This window comes from Notothenia rossii (genome assembly GCF_949606895.1).
Source record: "Notothenia rossii genome assembly, chromosome: 3".
In the NCBI taxonomy this organism is placed as follows: Eukaryota; Metazoa; Chordata; class Actinopteri; order Perciformes; family Nototheniidae; genus Notothenia; species Notothenia rossii.
This window is the reverse complement of record NC_136901.1, coordinates 83,012,385-83,032,334: the sequence shown is the minus strand read 5'-3', so window position 1 is coordinate 83,032,334 and position 19,950 is coordinate 83,012,385. Positions and strand designations below refer to the sequence as shown.

At 39.6% G+C, this 19,950-nt stretch overlaps 1 long non-coding RNA gene across 3 annotated transcripts in view; it reads right to left on the bottom strand.

The window, feature by feature from the left end:
* LOC307034493 overlaps nt 1-19,950 on the bottom strand; it is a 146,733-nt gene that overhangs the window by 47,421 nt on the left and 79,362 nt on the right. For 2 of the 3 annotated variants that reach the window (XR_013806941.1, XR_013806942.1), the window contains exons 3-4: nt 19,886-19,948; nt 19,562-19,715 (exon numbers count right to left, since the gene is read on the bottom strand). This is a non-coding gene — a long non-coding RNA (uncharacterized lncRNA). The remainder of the gene's footprint in view (nt 1-19,561; nt 19,716-19,885; nt 19,949-19,950) is intronic. The other variant, XR_013806940.1, reaches the window with a different exon arrangement.

Here is a 19,950-nt window from a genome sequence, read left to right as displayed (position 1 = left end):
TGGGATTTTTCTGAACTCACCAGCTTTCTACCTCTGCCCATTTTGGCCACATCACAGCCTGGCTCCCTCTGTTACCCACTAAGTGCTTAAAAGAAACTTTCTCTGCTTGTCCAGCAGCTTTCAACCTGCCAATCACAGCAACAGCGCTCAATGTGCCCAAACTAATTAATCACGTTGTTAATCTCTCATAAAAGCATCGTTAAGGGCTTTGTTTCAAATGTCGCTGTCATGCTACACTCAGCATTTTCTCCTTTCTTTTACGATCACTCTTTGTGGTAACCATCCTGTAAGAAAGACATCTTTAATTTGTTTGGATTCAGCTGAAAGGGAGGGATACTAGTTCTATATTTAACTCCATGCTGCCTCCACTTGGACATGACTCTGGAGCCCAGCTTATTTTTTCAGGTGCTTGTACTTTGGAGCACGGTGAGCCACAGCCTTGGACATTTCCACTCTGCGGAGCCGCTGCTTTCTCTAGAGCAGAGACTTCTGGGAAGGTAGTGTGTGTGTGTGTGTGTGTGTGTGTGTGTGTGTGTGTGTGTGTGTGTGTGTGTGTGTGTGTGTGTGTGTGTGTGTGTGTGTGTGTGTGTGTGTGTGTGTGTGTGTGTCAGTAGGGTTTTAGCGATGGGTGGCGAATTATGATGCAACAATTAATCATGACATGGTCCGTTAATGCTGCAGGGCAGGAAAGAGTGCAGGACACGGACGATGGCAGTATTGATATAAACATGGAGTCCTAATTTACAACAGCCCGTTAGCACCTGTGAGGTCATCAAGGAGGAGTTAATCACACTGTGGATCTATTTCCTGTTCAAGCAGGCAGCCTGTCACTCACTCTTACCCTCATTCATTAATACTGATGTTTTACTCACACTTTTTTGCATCTCTTTTGACTAACATATTGAAATGAGGACTTGCTATTAATGGACAAACTGGCAGTTGCGCAAATCAAAGTCGGCATTCAATCAAACGTCAAGCTAAAAGACGGTCTCTGTAAATACTGAATGACAGCCAATTACATTCATATTATTTCTCTACATTGTTCTCACATGTTCCCAACATTCACTTATTATATATAACAATATACAAGTCAAAAGCTCTTATAGGGACAAAGTATACAACATATTTTTTAATTTGTAAAGAATTTGTACTTCAACCTTGTCGCATCACCATAATCAGCAAATCAGTTGGAGGCATATCCAAATAAAACATTATAATGTAAAAAAATCGATGATAGCCATTTAGGTCGGAGAGATGGTAATGTGACACAAATTCTGTTCAATTCCTACGTAATAGATTTTAATTTGGGGCAACTGTCTCTTTAAACTGCTGAAAGTGGTAGAGAAAATGCCCATCAAAAACACTAACCACTGATAGATATATTATATATTTACTAATAGATTGCACCCATATTTATCTCATTTCTGTCTGTCTTTTACTTTAACTGTGTTATATGGTATAAAAACAGACAGTAGTGCCACTCGACACTTCACTCCTTCACCTCGTTTAACATCTTAAGAAGGATAAAAGGTGCAAGACAAGAGATATGCGACACTAACATTCATTTCACGCTACTTTTTTGCTTTTACCTTCATACTGCTTGAGGGAGAGACAGAAATAAGCTCATTCAATGTGATAAGGAAGTAAAAGAGACAGAGATGTGACAAATAGTGAGTGCAGCAGACAGACAGTAAAAAAAAAGAAAAAGGTGAAATAGAGATTGAGGCAGAGTGAGCCGCGGTGTGGCAGCATGTTTGTACAGCTGAACACAAGCTGAAGAAGCCCAGGCCCCTCTCTCACACTCCATTAGGCCCTAAGCTCCACGGAGTGCTGCACTCAACACATAAACAGCCTCCTGGAAAAGCTTCGGGTTGTATGGGAGAGGCGGGGGGGTGGGGGGGGGGACGCCAGGCTGGCCGGCAAGAAACAACAACTGCCTTTTCACATCAGCACAATGCCTCCAAATTACAGAGGGAGGCAAGAGATGGAGACAGAGAGGCCTGGCAGAAGACCGGAGGATTCATTTGTCAGAGTTTCAAGTGTTTCGATTTTTCTTGAACAGACAGAACATAACCAAAGACAAGAATAGATTACAAATTATGGAAGTAACTGTTGTCTAACCCAGGATTTCACTGTATAAGGTCACATTTCCAAGAACCAAGAAAAGAAAAACATATTTCTTTTCATTCAAATACAGGGTAAAGTAAGAGCATATTTCTGAGCAGCGATTTTGAATTGGGTATCAGTCACCATGGGGTCAATCTATTCAATGACAATCTATGTTTACATCTATGATTATTCAGATACATAGTGTTCATTTTTTAAAGTTTTGGATCTCGAGGTGTCACAATTGAAACTCTTTAGCAACTTAATGCTCCATTATGTTCACCAGCTAGTCTCTCAATGTGTCTGTTTGCTGTTTGGTGTTGAGCAGGTAGCGTACAGGCATCTGAAAAGAGATTTGTCACTGAAGATAACCACACACAACACAAGAAGGCTGAGAGTCAACCAGAACAGTAAAGCTGTAGGTCGGACAGTATATAAAATACAATATATACGCTTGAAGCTCTGTAAAGCCTTATTATTCCATTCTTTCACTTTGAGGGGTGCCTTTCACATTGTTTTTAATAACAAACCTATTTACTTTTTCTTTTTGAGACATGTTATGCCTTTCTTTAACAGCCCACAGTAGATGAATGGTAGGAAATGACGGGTAAGAAAGATTAGGAAATGAAATGCAACAAAAGACGATGTTGAAATTCAACGTCAACTCCTAAACCCCAGCCACCTTAGTACTTAACAGTTTTAGTAAATTACAGGAAGTCCATCATGTATTTTCAAACACACACAAACAAAAGATAGTACATGCAAAGACGCAGAAACCTTTTATGCACTCCAGGAAGCATACACTTGACCTGCAGGGTATGTATAGACACAACAGCGAGGTTGATGTATAAACAAGCAAGAATGTACATTAATGCACACACACACACACACACACACACACACACACACACACACACACACACACACACACACACACACACACACACACACACACACACACACACACACACACACACACACACACACACACACACACACACACACACACACACACACACACACACACACACACACACACACACACACACACACACACACACACACACACACACACACACACACACACACACACACACACAATGTTGCGCAAGAGGTAGGTCCATCTGGTTCACAGAGCTGTGAAATTTCTAAATAAAGTCAAAGTTTGAAACTGAAGTCCATTTCTAAACCATTACCGTGTAGACTGGAAGTGTTCATATATAGAACATTTTAGAAATGTACTTCTTACCTAGTAAACATACCCTCTTCCAGTAACTGTCCTTTTTCGCAACAAACTCTCCTTAAATAGAATTTTGCTGATTTATTACTTATTACTTTCAGGCATCTTAACATCCTTCAAAAGAAACAATCCCATATGTTAAGAAATAAAGTAGACTACAAAGATTTGGCGGCCACGCTAATATTAATTAAATTATAATTTGAAAACAAGTATCAAAGATTTGCGGGTTGATCTTCAAAAGTACAGAAGTACAGAAGTTACTGGCAATTGGAAGCCAATGTCAGAGTAAAACTACTTTGGAAAATGCTCAGCAATAATACAAAGTGTATATGATTTCTAGTAAATGAGCTAAAACATGTAAAAACCCAGATGATTCCTTTGGCTGGAAGTATAATATTTCATGATCAGGTTCATTAACTGGTAGTTCTGGACCTACAGGAGCACACCTCCACCCAGAGGAGCTCCCTGCCTCTGGGTCAAGTCATGGGAGGGATCAGATCAGTTTGGGCCGGCGCTGGGAGAGACTAAACACTCGCAGAGGGGAATGTCATTGTTTTGGAGATCTTCAGGAAGGTTTTTATGTACTCAGCTGCTCCCAAGCTACAGCGCAGAATCAGCACTGGATCCAAGCTGCATGCAGATTATTGCTTTTCTGTATGATGACGTTTAAGCCACACACACTGATAACTGCTGTCTCACATCCATAGATAAATAGAAAAATGTTCATAGTTTAAAGACAGTTGACGTTCGTGCTCAGCAAGTAAAATGACAATGCAACAGGATGGCCTCTTAAACTTCTCAGCCATGTAACCAACTTCTTTTACATGACATTTTCACTGACTCATGCCATGTGCAGCTTTAAATCAGATCATGTTTTCTCACTGAACGATGGAAAATACTGATTTATTTGATAAAATTGCAGTCTAGCTGTCCCTCCTGGACCTGTAGTTAGCCTATTAAATCAGGATTCCTGTTATAACCGGTACACTGACAAACACCTAAACTATTTCAACACAGGTTTTGGGGAAATTGTGGTAGGCATCTTCTTTCCTAAATTCTCACAACGGATGTACCAAACAAAGCGCCCATATCCTAACAGTCGAAGAAACTTTATTGAAGTTATAATTATAAAACACAAAATGGTAACGGTTTTTACTCGGTGTCTAATATAAAAGGGTTTTCCTGCCATTCATTGTTCCTATAAAGCAGTGGAGGAGTAATCAGGAGGAACAGGGTGACAATGGTCAGTTGTTAAAAATCATAAACAGAGCAAGTGCTTCTTTCATCACCCTGGGTATCATATTTTAAAGACATTCCATTAGGAGCTGGCACCGTCTCAATCTTTACACTTGCATCACATCTGCAGAAAACATCCATATATCACTGGATACGGATACGGGACCCGTATTAACACACCCTGAAAACCGTCTGATTTGTTGTGTACGTGCAGGCGGAGGCACTTTTATTTTTGCAGTTTGAGTCAAACATCACAGCCTTCAGAGTTTTCTCATACTGTAGCTGGTTTGATAAATGTGGAACAACAAACGCTTATATGTTCTAAATGTGTTCTTAGCATGCAACGTATGTGCGGAGAAGCTCCTTCACATGTAGTATAAAGACACCTGAACCACACCTGCGTATGTTTGGGCCAATAAATCTATGAAATCCAACACAAAGAGATGTTTCAGGTGTCCTGACTGAAGTTATATGATGAAGATGTCAGTGACCCCTCAGCTGACCCGAACCCCCCCCCCTCCCCCTCCCCCTCGGGACGCCTCCACAACCCGAGTCACTTCCAGCCTGCAGAGCCAGACATGAGATGTGCCGCAGCGCTGTGACGAGGAGAGCGTCGCTCGAGTGTGACGGCCAAAGAGATGACTGTTTTCCAGCGGTGGAGTTTTTTAGACGCTGCAGCGAGGACCACACAGAAGAAATGGCTCGTCTCCACCGGCCGACTGATGATTAAGCGAGACATAGTGTATTTTCCTATGGCTCCATAAAAGACACAAGCTGGGAGAGCCGTAAAAAAAACGGCGCAGAAAGACAATCGTCTGGAAATAAATAAAGCAGAGTGGGAAAAGAGGGGCGAACACTTCGCTTCTCACCAATAAAATCCACACCGTCTGCATTTTGCTTTGCATGCTTATTTGTTCAAATGTCTAAGCTTGTTCGTCATCCTTTGTTAACTGGAACCCAGCGTGCATCATTTCAGTAACGTAGGTAGACCCAGAAGTCATTTCATTTATCCCCAGAGCCCCTGGATGGGAAATAAAAGCGTAAAAACAGCAATATAAGGAAGAATAAGAGGATTAGGTTTAAAGGCTTATGAACTTTCCTTTACATATTCCAGCCATGATAAAGTGTTTTGAGATATAATGCACCCCTATGAGCCAGCTCCTTCCAGCTCTTCTTCAGATTAATGGGCCGTGTTGGGAAAAGTGTGCAGCGAGGCATAGAGCATAAATAAGGTCTTTAAGTAGGCAGCTATGGCGGCTGTGGGCTCAGTGGACGGCTCTGTCTACACACAGACAAAGACCGAGCTGTGATTTATTGATCCTACAGTACCGCTCCGCTCATACAGATAAAAGGGAGACGCAAAGAATGTGGTCCGTGACTGCATGAGATCTTACAAAGTTACATAAACCACCGAGCACCGTCAATGGAAAAGTTTCACCTCAAAGTCACTTGAGTACTTGGGGAGAGTTTTATGCTTGTCCAGACAGTGCTTTCTTTTATGTTTTCTGAAGCTCACAACTAGAAACAAGGTCATGAATCCTGTTAAGTGGCTGCCTTGTTGCTGGATGATGAAGGCTGTCTGGGTCAGAGTTTGGACTCAGATGAAACCTAAGCTTAACCCGTATTATTACTTTCAATTTCAGTGCAGCTGTGCAATGTAGCCAAGCTGTAACATTAAAAACAGGCACACAACTCTCGCCTATACAACACACGGTTACAATCCTACAACATCCACTCATTTCCTGACCAGTCCAATTGCTAATGAAAAAGCAGTGCCCTGAATTCTTGTTTTTGGTTCATGGAAAATGTTGTTCTTTCTTTTTGTGTGTGCTTGTATTAATTCAAGTCTAATAAAGCAGGACAAAACTGGTTCATTTAGTCCATATTAACAGCAACATGAAAATCCCAAATGTAATTTCTTTGTATGTCTTGTATGTATGTGCATATATTGCATGTTTTGATGATATCCAATATGATGTTTTCTTTTGCTTTTACTCACATAACTTTATCATCATATTTTTTATATCGCTTTTAAACTCTGTTTTAGTCGTGAATTTGTAACATCTTTCCAGGGAACACAGATGAAAAATAGCCTGTTGGCTAACTCGTGTATGAACGCACCTTCTCTGTTAAATGCACCAATAAATAAAGTGAATGTGGGAACCTCGAGAACATCTTTCTTAACTGTGCCAACAGGGGAAGCAGCAGCTGCAAGAAAGCTGGTGTGGAGGAAATGACAAAATGCACCTGGAAGACACATTTAGCCATGTTTGTATCTCAGATTGTAGTTAAACAGCCTGGTGATGATCCGACATAAACAGAAAAACACATGAAGAGTGTTTGGGATTCCTCTGTGGATTCCTTCAGAAGGAGGGTGGACGTGGAGCACAGAACAGTCGAGTTAATTTAGCATTAAGAGCGTTTTAAGTAACCTGAAACAGTGAGAGCAGATGTTCACAGCCCCAGCAGCAGAGACGTTAAGAGGTGGAGGGGTGACTGTATTGTAACATACCGCAGTGGACAGGAGTCAGCGCACTTGATCCATGAATTTAAGAGCTGAGCAGTGAATACCACCCACTGAATACCACACACACACACACACACACACACACACACACACACACACACACACACACACACACTGACACACACAGCTGTGGTGCTGCTGGGGAGAGCTGACGCACTGACATGCCTTCCCCAGCAGAGTGATAACAGATGGAGATACGGGAGTCAGAGCTCCTAATCCAGCTGTGTTTTGTGCTGGTGTTGAACTCGTGTAACCCTTCATATAGAGGAAGAAGGGAGATGTTAAGTGGTCCTATCCCCTCTTCATATGCAAATGTTATTGTACAATGTCATGTCTTTTTACGCTGCTGCAACACAAACATTAGTATCTTATCTATTTTATCTCATCGTATCTTATATGTAAACATACAGGAGATCAGCACACACATAACCAGCCAGTCTGTCCTGTCTTTCTTTTTTATATTTTAAGGAACATTTAGACTTTGCAATTCAACCTTACTTGCTTTCTTGCAGAAGGTTAGATGAGTCCATTGACACAAATGTCACCTAGCTTTGCTTCCTTAGTAGGAAGTCACTGTTTCTAGTTCCGCACATAATATATTGTTGAATCCCGACTTGTTTGTTTTATAATTTGCTTTTGGTACCAAAGGAATAACAAATATATATAATTGTATAAGGTGGATTTTTGTTGTTTGTGGACAAAGCCGTTTTCAGTCTTTGAGCTAGGCTAAGTTATGCTCATTGGCTTCTGGCTGTAGCATCATACAGACATGAGCATTTTGAATCTTCCCAGGGTTTAACTACAAGTGGCACAGATGCATCAGGTGTGTAGGGATCGGGGTGTTATATTTGTTACATTGACTCCATATATGAAGCATGTGGTTGCATGCTAGTTGAAATGTGGGCATAGTGATGTTTGCAAACTGATAATGCAGGGTTTAGAAGAGCTATATTAACTCCAACTGAAATTATTAACCAGATCATTTCAAATACAAGTTCATCAATACATTTGATTTACTAATGGATACAAACTAAAATCTAAATATAACCACAAGATTGCTCTCCTGCGTTATGTAACTTTTAAACTGATTGTACTTGTTTTTTGTAAATAGTTTTATGTAGTTCTTACCATATGTTGTATACATTACTTGTTTTTACTAAGTTTAAAGAGAAAAACAAAGAAGAGCAACCGGACCTCCATGGTCAGTGTAGCTTCAGTTAATCATAATGGACGCACTCTGTGACATTGTAACTCAGCAGCAGAGTGAATTTTCCGTAAAGTCAAACTATTCCATCAAAAACCTAAGACCACATTTATACTTTTACTAAAGTGGACCTTTGAATGAACCACCAAACCCTTCTCCAGAGTGATATCCCATTTCAGGTATATCTGATTCTACTTAAGTAAAATATAATTCTTGGCAGTAGATTCACCGCAAATGAACCTGCTCTCCCACTCTGATACAGTTTTGAGCGATGTCGAGGAATCAGTCATCAGCACCACAGAAGAAGAGATCTGCCAACTGAAGGAGGCCCTTGATTTAGTAATCAACTGAAATAACACTGAAGGGCCAAACAGATCTGCGTGTTGATGGATCACTTTAGCAAGCGCCATGAATAACGAATACACTGACGAATGTTGTTCAACTCGGCTGTGATCCCTTGCAGATTGACTCCGCTGTTACAAATGACCTCTCTTTTTCGAGGGGCAAATATTATCTTTTGAAAGAGGAATGCATGTAGTGCCACAGCAGAAAGCCTCACCTGCTTACAGTGTTTGCTTTGCAGAAGTCTTTGTTAGCAGGGCGAATTGAATTGAATGCTGAATCCGTTTGCACTGACATTCGTGTTTTTTCCCCGTAGATATGTAGAGGCTGAATGCACCGAAGTTCGCTGTTGTTCAGTTTAAAGCTGGCATGGCGATGGCCTTCACTCTCTCATGAAGGTAGAAAAAATAAAGAAGCTCATAGATAACCATTTGATATACTGAAATCTAGTATAGTAGGGCGTGGGCCAAGGTGGAAAATAATTCAGATACTGTACTTAACTACAAGTAACTATACTATATTGTACAAGTAATACATTATAAGTAAAAGCCCTGCATTTCACATTTTACTGAAATGAAGAAAAGATTGTCATGCCATTTGGATATGAAACCATGCTGGTGAGTATCAAACATATTGTCTATCAAGTGCAATCTGTCCACCTTCTCAACCGGAATACACAATATTCTCAGATAAAAAATTAATCAATCCCAACGCTTTGTTGCGTCTAAATTAATCTCAAAGTAAAGACACATACCATATGCCAATATCTTTTTTTTGGGCTGTTCCACTTTATTTAATTTCTGTTAGCAACTGGCACTGCGTTCCTCTGATACATCTGGATTAACACAACAGCTGTCCGTCTCATCTACCCTGGTAACGCTAAAATTCACTTTCGGCTATAACAATGAAAATGACTGACATGCTGAAGTCATAATACAATTTATTTTAGAAAGGCAAAAAAACTAGTGTGACAAGATGAGACATAGCATAATTAGAATTGTTGTAGAAAGAGGACATACAGTATGCTAATGTTCAGCTTCATGTTCCTAATCATCTCTCTAAATCACTCACAATGAATCGTAACAACACTAATTTGGAGAGGATGCTCGGTAAAGGAATAAAAGGATTTTCTTTTTATTAAATCTGACGCTATGTTGATCGAGACGTCTTTAAAGTATCCAACGTTTTAAGTTTTTCAGTGCTCATTTTCAGAATGGCCCCATTCAGGGAATTATAACATTGAATAATAGGAACATAATAAAAACACATTCATTTGTAAGGTGTATTTGAATGTTAGTCAAAATGTAAGCTTAGTTTACCCACTTAAAAATAAATTTAAGACATTCCATTTACGTCCAAGTCTTTGAGTAGTGCACAATACTGAGAGCACTTTGTTGAAAAAGGCTAAATTTGCTTTAAATGTAATATTTTATGAGAGGGACACGATGAATATACAGAAGATACATTATACTGTACTAGACATAAGAGGCTAGAAATACATAGAAGTGTAGCTTGTCTCACTTTGCAGACATTACTATGCTGCAGTTATACTGAGCTGAAAGTCATCCAAATGCTTCAAAGTGCCTTTATATAGTTTTATGTCTGGGCCTCTTAAAGATACTTATTTTCCCATTTTACGTGCTTCGCATGATTTGAGAAATTATCGACATAAATATAGCAACAGTAACTGCAAAATAATGAGTGGGTTATTGGCTGCTTACTTTAAGAACTTGAACGCAGAATACAGAAAAATGAGCAAGCTGGTATTTCCTTAATGGCTTACTCCATAATTGGGGCTTTATAGTTGCCGTACAGTACTGTGACCTCACGGCTGTTCAGTGCTGGTTGTTAATACACGCAATTTGTATCTCTGGATGGAAAGAGATACAATAAAGAGTTATAATACTTGTAAATAAAGAACATTTGCTCTTAGGGATTCATTTAAAGAAGATATGTTGCAATACAAGGCTCTATCACAGGGGTCTCAAACTCAAGGCCCGCGACTTCATTTTATGTGGCCTCGCAAGAGCTTGCAAAGACTATAATGCGTTTATTATACGGTTACATGCCACTTTACAGAAGCAGGTTGCCCTTAAACTACATGTCCCACAATGCATCTTGTTTTGTGACATGCAACTGAAGAGACTTGCAGTTATTTGCCCTGGACTTCTGCTTTCAGCCGTAGTTAATTACTAAGTTATTATCCTATCCGATAATAATCCAATTCAGAGGCAATAATCTAATATAATACATTATTTTATATATATATATTATATATTTATATAGTTACAACCGGCCCTTTGAGTGCAACCTTTATGCGAATGTGGCCCGCGATGAAATTGAGTTTGACACCCCTGCTCTATCAGGTGCAAATCACATAGGGTTCATTATATATGAAGACAATGAAGGTTTGTTGGCAATGCACCTGAAAAATGTATCGTATCCTCAAGAGGGGGCCAAAGTACTCGCATACATTTTCACATGAAATGCAAATAATCTCATCAAAAGTTGTATTTTATTCAACTGGAATATTTCATTGTTTTTACGTGTAGAAATAAAGATATTGATATAGATAATAGATATAGATATATATTAATATGATTTTATTATTATTATTATTTATCTATATTTGTTGGTTTTCCTTCAAGTAAAAAAGCATTTTGCGTTCAAGGTGTACGATAAGGATTGCTTCTTTGTCTTGTTTTATCATACTGTACATAAATAAGTATGCATTTGAAACAAAGTGCACAAATGAACAAACTAAGTCAATCAATGAAAAGTAAAATAAATAAAGAAGAAAAAGTATTTTAAATGTTCAGTTGTGTATTTTGGAGAATAACTGGATTGAACAGGCTCAAAGTGTTGGCCATGAGTTTCATTTAAAAGTCACCTATTATGCAAAATCCACTTTTTGCTGTCTTTTATAGACATGTGTCCCCTCCGTGTAAAGAGATTCTGAAAGTTTCAGGAAAAAAGATTCGCTCTCTTTTTGTCCTGATGAATTTATATAAAAACCTGTCTGAAAATTAGCTGATCAGATTTTGGCCACTTTATGATGTCATAACAATTTTTTGGCTTGTATAATCACTAGCCAATCAGCAACCAAGGTAACCCCCCCCCCCCCCTTATCACCTGAATCTCCTCCTAGAGCACCATTGTGTTCTTTTTAACCAAATATCTCTCAGAGGGGAGTGGGGAGGGGCTCCTTATTTTCATCTAAAGTAACAGACAGAGAATCAGCACTTTGGAAACAGGGCTGAAACAGAGGGGATTATGGGATGCTACAATGCATGATCTGCCAAACACTTCAGAGACATGTTTTGTATCTGAGACCTGTAATATATTGATTAAAAACAGTATAATAGGGGACCTTTAATACTTAACGTTCACAGAAATATACATATTATAAAAAACAAACAGACAAGTTTGATGATTTTAAAAAATGACATCAGTTGAAGAGAGTATAATGGTGTCTAGGAGGAGAGTTCCCTTCCCGACAGCAGAGGGAGACATCAGCTGACGGCAGATTCAGTCTGCAGAGCCGAGAGAGAAGATCAAGACAACATCAAAACTGAAGACTAATTGTTGACCGGACAGAAAATGAACCACTTCTTTAGATTTAACTTGGAATTAAGGCCTTAGTGTGCATTGTGTGAAATGTCTATGATTATACTCGGTGATATTTATAACATGTCCCCACTGTCAGACAAAGGCTTTCTGAGCACAGGTCTTTCTTTAATCTCAATGACACAACTTGTTCCAATACTTAATAATATCACTGCAACTTGGGCACTGGTAAAACTAGTGCTTTATTTGCTGGTGTTCCTTACAATAATGGTTTTGTGTAAAGCATATCTGCATGTACCATAAGTTTGATTTAGTTTTTTTCTTGCCCTTTATTTCCTTGTTTAATGTGTGACAGTGTCAGAGACAGACAGAAGAACATGTTCTGAATCCAAACACGATCAGAGCGACTACATGAAGGAGAGATCTGCAGATTAAGCCCAAATGAGGCTGTTAAAAAGCTACCTCACCACAGGGGGCTTTGGCCAAAGAGTTTCCTAAAGTACTCGGAGAGACAGAAAGGAAAAATCAACAAAGACAAATCAAAAGACTATATTTACATAATGTGGAATCGAATACGGAGCTTTTTTCTTTTATATGATTAAATCTTCATTAAAAATTCAATGTATCATCATTATTACCCAAGTATATTGAAACAGTATTTCTCGGAAATAAATGAGCACTTACTAATAAATTGTATAAATAAGGTGCTATATTATAGGCATAAGGACTTGTACATTAGTAAGGGGGAAAGTTTGAAGCTTATCAATTTTCCTCCCAAGAGTTGAGATGAGAGGGTCGATGCCTTTTATGCCATAGATAATAAATATGAAGCTACAGCAAGGAGTTTGTTAGCTTAGCAAAAACCCTGGACGCAGGGGAAACTGCTAGCCTTTCTCTGTCAAAAGGCAGCAAATCCCGCCTACCCTCACCTCAAAGGATTTCTAATTAACACGTAGCTCATTTGTGTAACCCGTGAAAAAAAGTGTAAAAATAGCAATTTGCAGACTTAGCAGGGGGCTCGGTGCCTGAACATTGTTATAATTTGCTTCCTTTCTCAGTGTCATTGTCATTCCTTTTAAAGATTTCATAGACCAATGATGTATGTATGTATGTATATATGTATATTAAGAAGTTACATTTTTGGGAGATGATCTGATAACTCGGCTCACAACAACATTAGATTTCAAACATTTATATAAAGCTTTTAGGAACTCAAAAGGAAGTGTCCAAACAAGTTGTTGCCCTGACTTCTCCGTGTTGATGTGGAGTGACTCATCTCTCAGGTTGAAGATATGTTCGACATGGAGAGGCACATACCAGAGTGTCTCTTATATCAAAATGTTTTTTTTTTTGAAACCTTGAAAACCCTCTTCACAACAAACAAATGTTTTTCTGAAACTGCTTTTAGCTGCTTTTTTTCTTAGAGGAAAAGAGACAGACTGCCTCTCTGAGTCCTTAGATGTAGAGCCTCTTATGTTCTTTGAAAAGAAAAGACTGTTCAGGACTACTTATATATTTGGACACAATGGGTTTATTCATTTCATACGTTAGGAGCACCATCATTATCTGGCCTCAATAACAGCGAGCCACAACATTCTTGTAAGCTGTAGTATGGCTCCATTTATATTTGAAAATGTTACAGCTTCACCTTGTGTAATACAGACGTTCTTTCTACAACACACAGCTACAGTATAGACGGGGAGTTAATGAGTCTGTTAACCAAGCTGTTAATGTAACCAGTGTAATTGCAGCTACAAGCTACACACAGGTACCTATATCTGTTTCTTGGAAGCCACTAAAATGCTTGGGATTAATTGTGTCTGTGTGTTGCCAATTGCATCAATAAATTAAGCATTTGTCTGCCCTGTACTACCTGCCGTGGCTGGACTCCAACAGAGAATACGCAAAGCTTATCAGCACGTTCCTCCAGCTGCCTTCCAGTCGAGTATACACACTCTTGGGTATCTCACACACTTTCTTGATATTAGTCAGCGGCAACAATCCCTTCAGTGCTTTCCCCAATTGATAGTATTTTTCCCTCTTCGCTTCTAAGCTTGTGAACAGATAAGCAAAACTTATTTGCGCCAACACACTTGATATTTTTGATAGAGGACCATTTTTCTTTTGTCTTCCGTCTCCTGCAGGATTATGTTTCAAGGAATTTCCATGAAACACTATTTAAGCGGGGCTGATAAGGCCTCCTTTGCACAGAGATAAGAGCCTATCCACACACATTATTGATCTTCCTCTGACCTGTTTGTGGAGGAAAAGCTTGAAAGGGTAAAGCACTTGTCAAACAGAGAGAGCTGTACCCACGAGAAATGAGGTGGAGATAGAGCTGAAGTATATGCAAATGCAGAAAAGAAGAGACAACAAAGGGGGAAAAAAGAGAGAGAGAAAGGTACCGTTTGTCTGACATTATTTTGTGTTTAATTTTTTGATGTGTAAGATGCTTTGTTTGATGCTTTACATTTGAGTCAAGTTAGCTTGTCTCTTTGATTTGATGCACTACTATGTACAACTAACACATTTATTTATATTGATTAAACTGTAGATTATTTTATCTTTTAGAACACAATTTATTTCAATTTGCAAAAAGTGAATTTACTATCAGACATAACAAAGAATAAGCGAATAGTTTGTTACCTTTATGCTGATATATTCACTGATTAAATCACCTTACCAACCCTCCTCTGGCATACAGTACAATTTAGAAAGCAAATGCAGAATTTGCAAAGAAAATAAGGTTTATTTATTTAAATATACACAATTTTTACGTGAATTATGCATGTAGAAATGTTACATTCCTTAAGAAAACCAACAGTGAGATGTGAAATGAAGCCTTGAATGCAAAATGAAAAAGGGAAGTAAAACTAGCTCCCTGCAAACTTTAAAAATGCTAATGTGTGGCCTCTGTTCATACTGTAATATACATAACTGTTTCTGATCAGTTTGCCTCCCCATTAAAATATATTTGGTTGCAGCCACAGCAGTAGCTAGCTTTTCTCCTTAAGCAGCTGCTTTAATTCTACAAGCCTAAAAAATAGAATAATCCAACCTCTGCTGGACAAGTTAAGCTAAATTGCCTGTGTCCCAGGCCCATCCTGAGCGCGCCTCCAGCTTGATGCACAGAACAATGAAATGTGCCCGTGGCGAGCGCTGAGGCTTGGGGGGAGAAAGCGTTGTCGTGTCGTGGCATGCCAACACTGCACCCTTGCTGAGTGCTAGATGGCAGACGCACACTGGGGGCCGAGGCACATGACCTTCCGCTATCAGAGCAGACGCGCTCATTCATCACCCGCAACCTTGAATCATTGTTTTACTCAGCGTGAGCCCTTATGCTTCTGCTCACGCAAAAAATAGAATAAGTGCATTTTGGTTTGAGGCAAGAGCAGAGTCAGCAGCAGAACGGCTCTCTCTCCGTCTACCACCTCTGTTATTAAAGTCCTCCTCATACCATGTCCACAAAATGTCGATTTTTTTTCTTCTCTTGCATCAATTTGTTTTAACGAGGCTTTCTTTATCTAGCTGCACCCTGAAACAACGAAGCATTACACCTAGGAGGCTTTCTTTTTCTTGCATTGTTTTAAGGGAATTTGATTATTTATAATGCAGCAGGGTTACAGCTCATAAACCTAATGAGGATTCTTGGGCTGTGTGTTCCTGTGTGAGTGTCTGCCTGTGAGCTGCATCGCAGACTAAAGACATGGAAGGGTCTTTAGAGGAGCAAGCTGGCAGATCACCCACTGTTCTACAGATCTGCTTCAGAGTGGCAGAGCAAAGAGGAACAAAGCAGAGCTGTTAGTGAGGACAGGCCAGTGGTGTTCTGTGTGAGGTCGATAAAAACAAGATTTCTTATGTGCAGCAAGTAAAAAGGCCAAAGATGAAGAAAAAATCCTGAGCAAGAATTGAGCCCCAGAGACAAGCCTTCACTTCTTTTCTAATTATATATCAAGATCTCAATACTTTCTTTTTTTCTCATCTGCATCCTTTCCAATTTGCTGTTGATGTAAACTCCCGCCATGTTCACTTGCTGTCTTGATTTATAAAAGGACAATGTCAATTCCACCTGCACATGTGCTTATCATTTGTGCTACCCCAAGTTTCTCCTCTGTAATTAAAATACTGTTTTCATTTATCAAATTTCAATTAGCCTTTTTGAGAACACCTTTGAGCCATGTGTGTGAGATTAGTAACATGTCAAACTAAATACTGCATACTCTGACTTTATTTTTTGTTTTCTCTTCCACAATTTCACCTGTTGTGAGTAGCTCATCTATTTCCCTTTTGCGTTGCATTGTAGAACCAAGCAGCATATATAAATCCATACAGCAGGTTTTGAGTATATTTCTAGCAAAAACTGGGCAAGTGACTGATTAAGGAAAATGCTAAAAACACATACTCTCACACAAAAAGTGGGAGGGCTTCTTACTCACATAAAAAAACTGCAATTCTTCACATTTTCAAATCCCTCCTTAGAATAAAAGGCATAATACGACACAAAGCTGCCCTTTGTCCTCACTTAAAAATAGATTGTTTCAAAACAAAAGGATACATGTGAAAATAGTAATTATAGCTAATTATGTTATTAATGATGTGGCTTTACATAACATCAACTATGTTTCTTGCTTTGATGCGCAGCCTTTGAAGCGTCTGACACGCGGAGTGAAGCAAAGTTTAACAGCTCAATGATTAATAGTGTCGCCAGTGAAAAGGTATTTCAGTGTCAGCCGAGTGGACGTAAAACGATTGCTCTCCCTCACTCTGCCAGAGTCACCCACTTCAACCAATCACACGCACTCCCTGTAAAACGCTTCCATTTGCACACATGATTCACTCAACCTATAACAGCAGGAACATGCAGAAATGATATTCAAGGTTGTAGTTGGGCATGTAAAATGAAAAGGTTTAGTACCTGTTGGGAAACATGAGGGAGCTCAAGGGGACTTGAGAGAAAGGAGGGAGAGAGAGGTGATGGATAGTCCAACTTCCTGCAGCAGAGAGGTTTGATTAATGGCCGTTCACTTGGCAAAACACACCAGCTGTGAGGGGAGATAAGTACCAATACAAAGAGCAAATTACTGTCTGTACAGTAATAATTAACCTCAGAGACCGGCACACACAGGAAGTGCAGGTTCCTTTCCAAACAGCCTCATTTCCTCTATCTCACAATAAAAAAAACCAGAAAAAAAAGAAAGTCTCCTTTAGCACTGAACCCTTGTTTTAGTTCCAGGATTTAAGGCTTTTTTTATGGCTGGGTGAGCTGTTCCCAAAGATGTATGAGCAAATTACTAGCTGGAGTTATTTGAAAAGAGGGAGTGCATTGTGGAGACGATTGTCAATGCACTGCTGCCAAGCTCATCCCCCCTGTGCAGAATGGGTATCCAAACAGTTTTCAGTGAGATATATGTAGTGGAATAATTGCTTGTCGCGCAGTAGGCAGGGAAGGAAACAAATAAAGTAACATGTTCAGGTTTTTGGACTTGCAGTTGGCTTTAAGTTAAGTTGTGATCCAGCTGGAGGAGCTCTAGATGTGTGTAAAAGGGTGAGAACATGCTGCAAAAATGTTTTCCTAAAATATTTGATCAACCTGGCGAAAATACAAGTTTGAGCAGGAAAGCGTAAAGCACTCCACCTGCCTGAACCACTCACTGTGAACGTTCGTAATTATTCTTCGTGTTCCCGGTGGTTTTAAACCCATAAGTCCGCCCCCGAGTCTCCCCACACTAAAGTTAGTTTTTGATAACAGCTAATGACTGCGACGGTGAACTCTTCAACCATAATATTATTTGAACTCAGGCTGATTAGAAACATGTGCCCGAGTGTTTGAGTGTCACAACGATTTATGGGACTCTCACTGATGACCTTTCCTCCCACTGTAAACGCTCGTGTCTTACATCACTCCGACAGACTCCTTGCTGAGTGCTCGCCTCGATTTGATAAAACACACAAAGAGGCAGAGCTCAGTTACTTCCTGCACGCCTCACTTGTTTTGGCTTGGAGGTGTGAAAACTGAGAGAGCCTGCGTGCACTGAAATGCACATTTTAGAATTGATTATGCAACACAGAAAGACGTTGCGTAATGAAAAGTAAATAATCGCTCTTGCTTTTCCCCTACTGTGGTAGGAAGACATGGCGGTATTTAAAACTAAACATCCACAAGTGATAGTAAGTACATCGTTCATCAAAGCTTATTTTGATATAAAACTGTCTATATGGGGAATCCTAGACGGCACTAATATTCAAATGAAGGTTATTAAGGCACATTCATCCCTTAAAAAGGTCTTATTGGATTTCTGTAGTTAATTGCCACCAATCTAGTCCTGTAAAAATTAATCACAGGGAATTAACGTTTGCTGCCCAGAGCGGAAACACCACTGCCAGCTGGATAATAAGGATGACATGTTGCAGTCTGTCTCATTAAATGCCATCAAACGGTTCAAACCAATACGCACATATTCATTTGGTGAGGAGTGAATGATCAAAATTCTGATTTCTGTCAATGTTTTGTTTTCTTTGTTCAACAGGCAAACTGATTTTCAAAGCCACGGATGACAACAAAACCGAACAAATGATTAATTAACTAAACATGATACATTTTTTAAACTTGCTTTTCAAAGTGTAGTGAAAACGATATGTATTGAGGCGTGACATGTGAGTCAATCACGTAAAACAAAACATCACACTGTGTCTGAATTGTTTTATGTAAATCTTGCCATGCAAGTCAAATCCTGTATTCAATCAGATAAGTAATACAAATTGGAAAAATGCAGCTGAGAAAAACAGCTTTTTAACAGAAACAAAAGCAATAATTAAAGCAATACATTTGAAGTGTATTCTCATACTGGAAAAAACACAGTTAATCAAAAATACTTTCATATCTCGACAACAAAGGCATAATTCTAATATGAGATTGTTTGGAGGGGTCAGCAGATTAAATAAAAACAATAATTGGCCTCTTTATATTGGAGGCTATCTGGCCCTAACATATTGCCAGCTGAACAGCAGGGAAACATCACGTTAGACACAAACTATGAGCATATTGTGGAGCTGGATATTTGAATTGGAAAAGACCTCTCACTCTCACTCTTAACGCTTGACCTTTACTGCAGCCCCCCGACCGCTTCACGCAGACCATTTTCCTCCCTGCGTTCTTAGAGATAATCACCTCACAAAAATGTGTCCGGCCCTCCACACATGGCTTCTTTTGGATCGCCCCAGTGGCACACATGTGTGATAAATGATAGGCCTCATTTCACTTTATTGGCCCACCAAGAGACTGGAAGGACAAGGAGATTTTCTTTCACCTTATTCGTGTGTTTACTGCGGTTTCTCTTACCTCAGATTTGGCGGTGGGTGTTATCGAGGGAGGCCGCCGTGCTCTTCATGCTGGTTTCCTTACAGTTCTCTTTTATTGATGAGGGCCTCTAAACAGCTTTCTTAGCAGGAGGGGAATAGAGTTCGGCGATGCCCCAGCAACTCTCAACAGCGCTCTATCAGGAAAAAGACACGAGGCAAATGGTGATAAAGGAAAGGCAGGGGAACTAAAAATAGAGCAGCGTTTTTCTCCCCAAACAGAGGGAAACATTGGGTTTCATCCCTGCGTGAAGCACAGTGACAATACAGAAATACTGAGATATATATAAAGTTGTTATTCAGTTACGTTTGATCACAGCTGTATGTTGATGTGAGGAGTTCTTTTGGAGGGGCTGGCAGGAGTCGGAGCCT